We start from the raw sequence: 9,143 nt of genomic DNA, 5'->3' as shown, positions 1-9,143 counted from the left end.
CCAGACAATCGTCCGATATGCTTCTCATGTGGCTTCCCCGGACATGTGGCCCGCCACTGTCGACGCCGCATGGTCGCCCCTAGAGCGGTTGCGCCTCCTGCCTGTTCACCTCAGCAGCTCCGTTCTGTTCCGGGGCAATGGTAGCGAACCACGACGGCCGCGCCTGATACCGCCTAGGCCGATCGCTGCCAGAGCGCCGACGACGACGAAGCGTCGCTAAAAAACGAAGTGCCGCCGCGCTGCACGAGATCCCTTGAGTCGGACTTGCCGTCTTCTGCGCTGCCCGCCGTTCTGCTCGCCGCTTTGTGTCGCCTGCCGTGAACACCACGCCCTGTACCATTTGTGCAGAAACCCCCTTTCACATTATTCGATTTCGGACCTGTTCTCGTGGGCTCGGCCTTTAACACGGGGTAAGGTCCTCGGGCCGTGGCCACAGGAGCCGACTGTACCCAAGACCTACCGGGCACTGTTTTGCTACCTCATAGCGGCTGGCTTCAGCAACAAATTCTGACTGTGCTCTTCGCCTCTTCTCCGTTTCCTTTTTCAATCCCGTCGTCCCTCTCCCCATGCAGAGCAGCCAACCAGAACACTATTCTGGTTAAAAAACTCTGCCTTCACTCTTCCTCTTTATCTCTCTCGCTCTGCAAAACATGAAATGTTTTAATCTCTAGTGAAGCTGCCCCACATGGGCTTATAGTAATTCCTTAAAACACTGCAAAAGACAAGGACGCAGAAAAGAAAACACAGACTAGTGTATGTCATTTCTTTCTGTGTCCTTGTCGTTTTCGCTGTTTTGAAGAATCATGGACCAGCAACTAGCCCGCACGTCTACCCTTTTGTACTTATAGCTTTCTTACATGAAATTTAGGGCTGCGCACGAAACGTATCGCCACATAGTCTTTGTCAAAAGTAACCAGGCTGCACATTTTTCTTCTAAGTCGTATATTAAAGCAATTCCCAGTCAAAAAACGCAACAGGATTACAACACAAAATTTCTGTTGTGTTGTCTGTCATGTTTTTGGCATGTCGTATCTGTTGTCTGTCTTGTTGTGCTGTAGTCTGTCCTGTTGTCCTGTCGTGCTGTAGTCTGTCCTGTCGTGCTGTAGTCTGTTGTGTTGTCTGTCATGTTTTTGGCATGTCGTATCTGTTGTCTGTCTTGTTGTCCTGTAGTCTGTCTTGTTGTCCTGTAGTCTGTCTTGTTGTCCTGTAGTCTGTCGTTTTGTCCATCTTGTGTCTTGTTTGCTATACCCCATTATTGTTCTTGAAGCAATTTTGCTGCATACACATGGGTAGCTGCACAGGTAGCAGTCAGCGGAGTGCATGCATCCCAAAGCAATGCAGTGCCAAAAACACTGTACTTACAGTAAAAGCTTGCTTTATTGAGTCAATGTAACCACTGGTGATTTGAAATATTCGCAGCCTGCTCATGGTTTCTGGCCCGAATCGCACGCAACTCGGTGGCTTGCTCGACTTCCACGCAACTCTTGGTCGCCTGCAACTGAAAAAAAATTGAGGAATTAGTGAGAGGTAACAAATTTGATGAGCTTTGCATTGTTTCATTGACTAAAAAAAACAGCATTTTCAGCAAGCACAATTAGCCTCATTTCACACTAGCTTCCTGCAGTAAACGCATTAACAATTATTTGCTCACGGCCCCTGAACGACTGTGTATAGTTCTATGGTGTCAAATGCTTGTTAGCTCCGAGCAGCTAGTCTTGCACAGGTCAACGCAGGCAGCCTCAGAGGGCAATTTCAGCCCCGATAATTGAGCCATAGATACTCAGAAGCTTGCTGGTCCTGTGGGAGAAGTGTTGGCTGAGTGACACATGAACAGTCACTCCAGTTGCCTTTGCTCCATTGAAGAAAACTCACAGAAGATTCATCCACCATTCTGACTGCAAAGCACCCGTACAAAACGCGTACCTATACCTTCAAACAAGGCTGACTAATTATGGGTATAATTATTGCAATGAAATACCAGTCAGCACATGTAGTTCCAAATCTAAAATTATATGCAACTGAACAAAGAACAAAAAGCATTACACAGCAATTAAAATAACCATCATTTGTTTAAAATATACCTCAGAGGAAATACGAGACATCCACTACTCTCCAATGGTTCATGACCTTTGTGCACCAGCAAATTACACTTGCTTTCAGGCACATTTGCATGCAGAAGTTGAGCTGATTTTTAAGAAACTTTTCGGGGTGCAACAATTCGGAGAAACCAGGTTTTATCGAAAAAACAAAGAGACGCATACATTGCCTCCCATGCCCAGAGCAGTGCACTTAAAGAAGACTGCGACCTCTTCCATAAACAAGGCTGAATGGTGGGCCTGATGGTATGGCATGCTAACGAATTTTTTACCAGCCAAAGACACATACACAAAATCAAACCACACAGGACAAGGGCAGGTAAAAAAATTCTTCTATAAGTCTCCAGTTTGCCTGTGTACTCCACAAATCCTAGGAACCCTGTCCGCTACTTGTCAAATTTCACTGAAGCGAAAGTAATACAACCGACAGCTGATGATCTGCTAGGGCAACAGGATTCCAAGAGTTTGACAAGGGCAATGGGAGTCCAATCAAGGGGGAGTAGTGAAATTTGACTAGTAGCAGACAGGGATCCTGCAGTCTGTAGAGAACACCGGCAAATTGGAGACTTACAGAGGAATTTTTTTACCAGCCAAAGAACACGCATACACAAGACAGAACCATAGTGGACTACGGCTTTTACCAGCCCTTGTCCTGTGTGGTTCTCTCTTGTGTATGCATCTTTTTTGGCTGGTAAGAAAATTCTTCCATAAGTCTCCAATTTGCCTGTGTCCTCCACAAACCGCAGGATCCCTGTCCACTACTGGTCAAATTTTTCAACTCCACCTGGCTCGGAATCCCACTGCCCTTCTGAAACTCTTGGAACCCTGTTGCCCGAGCAGATCATGAACTGTTGCTTGTATTACTTTCGCTTTAGTACTACACCTCCAGGGTGAAACTGCTGGATTCTGTACTTTCAAGAGGTTTGTATGGCATGCAAGTGGCTTGAAGCATCATGAATAGGTGTAAATATTACCTAGTGAATTTGCGATGCCATGACAGCTGCAGCCAGCTATCATTTAGTGTAGCAGCAAAATTGACTTCATTTTTAAAGTGGTGAAGTGCTCATTATTTTCACTCAAACATGAGTGCTAAGGAAAGACTTTTATGTTGCATGAAAAGAAAGAAATTACATGCACACTGAACTTTGCAAGAATGCCCCATGGACATTACAAAACCCTGCTTCCTTGCTTTATATTTGCCAGCTAACAAAATGCAGAAACCTACGAATACTTTGCGTGATAAAGACAACTAGAAGTGTGTGATGAGAGGCTAGTTGGCAAGGCATTCTGAAGACATTGGACAAACTCAGTTCCCGCTTCATGTTAGAATACTAAGTAACCTTTTGGTCTACACACCAGAAATACTTGAAAAGCATCATGATAGAATACAACGCTTTTTAAAGGGATAAAGGAATATGTTGACCCCTTTAGAGGGCACATATGCATAAGAGGCAACATGTGTGAAATAGTCACTGCACCTGAAGCAGTGAAAACTCCATTATGTTAACAGCAGCAGATTCAAAAGCTACGTGAGCGACTATTTCATACAGATCATGCAATTACATTCATGTAATTCCGGATCTGATTCATGTGATTATACAAGGAGGTTCTGCTGCTAAGTGCATGTAGAGCTCTGCATGCATTTCTAAACCCAGCTGTTAGCCTATGTCTAAAATATTTTTCTAAATAGGCAGGTAAGGTATGCATCACTGGAAAACAATACCTACGACAAACAGCTGAGGAGAGATGGCACAGCCAAAAGCCGGAAGCACGAATGGCCCAACAGATACTGGCAGCTGGCAACTGCGAATAAATATGTCAGAGCAACTGTTGTCAGTGGCCGTAACAATGTCATGAACGACAAGAGAAAAAATTGTCTACTGCTTCATAAATTAGAATAAGGTATTAACATAACACAAAAAGTAATGAGATGACCCATGACAAAAGAAATGAACAGATTGTATATGATGCACGCATATACATTGTTTGAGTAGATTTACATGACTGTCACAACCACATTGAAAGATGAGCAGGCTGGAATACCACTATTTTTATGCATGATGAAAAGAGCGTAACTATTCGAATATACCATGCACAGGATTTAGTTAATTACTACAAGGGTGCCTTGCACCAGCATCGAAGGTATTTTTAAATTGAACGTAGCGACCAGTTGAGCAGTCTGCTTTGCACAAATGACAGGAGAGGATGGAAAAGGCATGCATTCATTAGCAAGAAGCACGATATCTCACATCACAGCACGAAACGAAAATTGGTATTGCATTTAACAAATCTGCACGCAAATAAAAACTGCAAAAAAATTGTCTAGTGGCAATGCAAGTAAGGGCAAGGGAAAAAATACCAAAGAAAACTGGTGAGGGTGGTGCAGCGAGGTCTGTGGGTAGGGTCCCGTGCCTGGAAATAGTTCCCAGCGCGGAGAATCGCCGGCAGCACAGCTGGTGGCAGTCAACCAAGAATAAATAAGAGAAAGTGAAAATCAATAACAAACCATCACCGATAACGAACGACTTGAAAGCGGGCCGCACAAACGAGGCATATAGCAAAAAGCTTGAAATCCTAAATAAATGCGCTGTTGCATCCCAAACAGTACTCAAAGCTCTGAAGGCGAGGAAGCATACTGTCTGAAATTCTGTACCATGGGGAAGCACAGATAAATATTTACAAATGACTAGGCAAGGAATATGCCCCAGCCTTTCACACGCGATCTTTGTCCCCGAAAAAAAATTGTATGACAAATATTAAGCCATAAGCACTAATCCGATGAGTACGAACACCGAGCACTCTGCTCGCAGCTTGCCTAGCGCGAGTGCTCCGTCGAACGGCACTGCCGCTCATCGTCATCTTTTAAGCAGCACAAATCAATCCGATAGGCACCAGCCGCGAAAAAACTCGACCGTTGTCAGTTCCCTTGTCTGTCCGCAGCTGGCTGGCCTAGCGAGAGCACTCTAACGTGGCACTGCTCGCTCATCGTCGTCTCCTACGTAGCACAAATATATGCTATTGGAATGTAGTAAACATATTCTGTAGTTTTTCGCAGCGCTATTTAGCGACCGCATAACTCTGTTGTGATATCTGGTGGCATTTTTATTTACCACGGCACCCGAGTACTAAATGCAGAGAGAGAGAGAGAGAGAGAGACTATGGAGCAACAGTTGCCATGCAGGCTATACGCCCGTTCTTTTCTCGTAACGCATTATAGCTGAGACAACCGCATGCAGACTGCCTCCACTGCCATACCAATATAGGCGCACACTATTAACGCGTGTGAATAGAGATCACTAGTAAAGACGCGTAGACGGGACTCACCGATCATGCGTCTCATAGAGGCTTAGTAAAACCGCCCCTTCTTCTTTGTTGCCTCTCCAGACGACAAGAAGTCGTAGCGCTGCCTTTGTTCACGGCTTTACCCGTTCAAATTCACCAAAGTTGACTGGGCGTAATACTTGTCGTTGGCTTCCAAAACACACTTCTGTTCTTCACACATGTCCGCCGCACGAGCACTCAAACAATGCTACGAAAACCCAAATAATAAAAACGTGACGCGTCGCTCGCACTGCCGTGCCGCTAAACATGGCGCCGACGGCTGCAGTTTTGCCCTTGGTTTCTCTAGCGTCGTTGAAAAAAAAACCACAAATGCACTTTTTTTATTACTAATATTTGAACTGTGTTCGCACCAAAATCAAATTAAATTTTTTCGTGTTATTTTTTTATTACTTGCGAATACCAAAGCGCTTTTAGATACTTTTGCTGGCATACCGTTTGTAGAAGCTGCGATCCTGTGATCCCATCACCCAAACCCCGGATGTCCTAGCAGACGACGGAGCAGACGACGGAGCAGACGACGGCGCAGACGACGGAATGCAATTCCGATTGACAGCAGCTAAAATCCTTAATTGCGACAAAAAAGGCAAAGAAAAACACCGTATCGCAAACTGGCCCATATCAAGGATATATTCGACGCGAGCGGTAGGACAGAGAGCAGCTGCGATGCATTACTTTACGCGACACTGGCATGCTCGACGGAGATCTACATGAAACTGAGAGCTTAAATGTGACCCGTATAAAGCGGATTACTTTGATATCAACTGCGTTACAGAACTACGACGATACTTGCATCACACTTTAGCTCATATGCAACAGCGGCTCGCACTCGCCGCTTCCTGTTCGAGTGTACTTTCACTAGCAAGAGCCCACATGGAAGCCGACAGAAGCAACTGTGTTTGAGACTTCAGATTGTTCCGAGAAATACGAGCAGCTTACTTTAGCAGCACGTACTCGAATTCAAGTTCTCAGCCTGTGTGCCACGTACGGTGACGATGGTGTCGAGGGCGAGTTTAAGAATCGCCTTAACGTGGCCGCAACGCAGCCGGTATCCCAAGCATTTGTGTCCTAAAAGTTGTTTACCTGTACTGCGAACTTGCGCTCAGTCGCAGGCCAGCCGCTAGCTGCTCGATTTGGCAGCCTTGCGAGTACAATTCACAAGATGCTGAGCCGCCGAGCTTTCAGCAATGACGCTGCTCGCGAGCGCGCCGGGCGCCGAGCTTCGGCCTGCTCCCTGGCTGCCGTATTCGTAGCTAAGCCTAGCAGGTTTCACTTCGATGCAAGAGCTGAGAGCGCTTCGATACTGGCAAACGCTGAGGTGCTACTCTTTTCACTGTAAGTACGTTTTATTGTGAACTGTGTTTCGTAGTGAAATAAAGATATGCTCAGGTCCGCCCGAACGGTGATGATGGCGTCGAAGACGAGCTTAAGAATCGCCGCAACGCAGCCGATATCCCATGCATACATGTGTGCTAAATTTGTTCACCTATGCTGCAAACGGGGGCATACATTCTCGCTCAATCGCTGGCCAGTCACTCGCTGCTCGATTTTCCAGCCTTGCGTGCGCGATTCGCAAGCTACGGAGCCAATCATTGAGCGAGCCGAGCTTTCGGCAACGACGCTGCCCGCGGTCGCGCCGGGCGACGAACTGTGCGCTGCTCGCTGGTTGCCCTTGTCGTCGCTAAACCTAGCCGATTTCACATAGACGCTGTAGCTGAGTGCGCTTCGGAACTGGCCAGCACTGAGGTGCTACCCTCGGCACCGTTTTACTGTGAACCCCGCGTCATAGGGAAATAAAGATATGCTCGATTTCCGCGACCCCTTCAGGAGCGGAGCTAGCAGAGGCCAGGAGAACTGCAGAGCGCCAGCAAAGCGGTTATGGGAGGAACTTTGTATTGCTGTTATCGCTTCTACCAACAACTCGACATTGGCTAACGATACTCTATCCCAGAGCTTTCGTCGTGAACAAACAATACGAGTGGCACTTTTCCGACGCCGGCATCCAGGCCTGCAGGCCGGCAGGCCGGCCCCGAGAAGCGCACCTTTAAGATTTTATGGCCGTGGCTCATATCGAAACCGCCACGACATTCCCCTCTTCGCTCAGGTTGTAGTAGCACACTGTTAATAGCGAGGGACGAGAACCCACGACAGGTATATGTCGCAAGACAGATCCCAAGACAGGCTGTTGTGTCGCGCGACTGCACCCGCGACAGGCAACTCTGTCGAGGCACGCAGACCCTGTCGCGTGGCACGACTCTCCCTGTCGCACGACAACACCTGCGACAGAAACCTGTCGCGCGAAAATCCTGCGACAGGTACCTTCCCCGCACGACAAAATACAGGAATGATGACTGTCGTGCGACAGGACCCACTACAAACAACTTTGTCGCGAGAAAGAACCCACGACACAAGCCTCTGTCGCACGACACAATGCACGACAAGACAGCTTGTCTTGCGACACAAAATTTTGTCGCGCGACTGATGCGCGACAGAAAATCTTGTCGTGCTTTTTGATCGGGTTACGACAGCCCCCAAGCTCCGAATCTCTTCACAGTAAGAACAACCCCTGTTCTCACCTTCAAAGAACTTTTTGATCTTTAGGGAAGCCGCGAGGGCTCTGTTATACGAATGAGAAGCAAACCACCGAGCCTGGTTACTTTTGACAAAGGCTGTACAGAAGCGTAAGCAGTATATGGAGTAAAGTACGAATAATGCGTACGCAGAAATTTTGCATAACCGCGTGATTTACGCGAGGAATTGTTTTCCAACGCCGTTTTTTATCCTATGGTAATATTGCGCAATAGGATCCAATATGTCCGGAGATCCCTGCTCGGGACGCTAGTAGTTTTCTCCTATTTATTGTCAAAAACTAATTCGTCTTGCGCTTTCTATTGCTGTCTTAACTACTCAGTGACAGTGCAGGATGAACTTTAAAGGCAAGATTTTGTTGTTACGCATTGGAATTAGACCATTCCCATTAATATATAGTCACGTAGTGGTAACTGCAGTCGATCGAGCAGGAAAACAGCCAGGATGGCTTGTAAACGAAATACTTTATTCGGGCTGACTTGCGCCCGCAAAGAAATGATTGGCTCGGCGGCGGCATAGGAACAGGCAAACTCGGCGGTTGTGGAACAGAATACCCGCTGCTCTCGGCCGTGCTCTCTTCAAAGCTGATAGCGAACTTTGGAAATAAAGCGTGCAAAGTTACTAGAAAATTCCGGAACAACATAGAAGCGGCTCGGCCTGCATGTGATCAATCGAGATAAATCTGGTCGCTTCTTGCATCACAAACGAAGCGATGAAGCGACGTGCCAGCAGCTTTCAAGAATGAATAAACAAGAATTACAAAGATTCGCGGGCCAATATGTTGACAACAATATCTTGGAATATTCCACCGTTGCCTTACAATTAAAACTGATGTCGAAAAAAGGTGAACTTGCCTAATTGTGAGGATAAGGGCCCCATTAAGTAGGCGAAGAATAAGCGCTTAACTACATTTTTATTCTAGGCCTCGAATCTACTGTGGGAGAAAATTCTTGCAGGTGGTAATTACAATCCAGCCGTTCCAGAAACATTATAAGGCTTCAAAAAGTAGATCACTGTTTATTTGATATTGTACCTCGAAAGAAGCTCTGGGATGATGACCATAACAGGCTTTGATCCAGAGCGCAACTTAATCTAATTCTGCGTGTTTTGATTTTCGCG

General features: G+C 46.5%; 1 long non-coding RNA gene across 1 annotated transcript; it reads right to left on the bottom strand.

The window, feature by feature from the left end:
- Positions 1 to 1,100: 1,100 nt before the first annotated feature.
- Positions 1,101 to 7,446, bottom strand: LOC149328323 (uncharacterized). Its single transcript, XR_016285472.1, has 4 exons — positions 5,421 to 7,446; positions 4,456 to 4,549; positions 3,824 to 3,899; positions 1,101 to 1,498 (listed from the first exon to the last, which is right to left on the bottom strand). It is a non-coding gene; the product is annotated as an uncharacterized LOC149328323 (long non-coding RNA).
- Between the last annotated feature and the right edge of the window lie 1,697 nt (positions 7,447 to 9,143).

This window comes from Amblyomma mixtum, chromosome 9 (genome assembly GCF_055824585.1).
Source record: "Amblyomma mixtum isolate Tamu chromosome 9, ASM5582458v1, whole genome shotgun sequence".
NCBI lineage: Eukaryota > Metazoa > Arthropoda > Arachnida > Ixodida > Ixodidae > Amblyomma > Amblyomma mixtum.
This window is presented reverse-complemented; position numbering and strand designations above follow the sequence as displayed.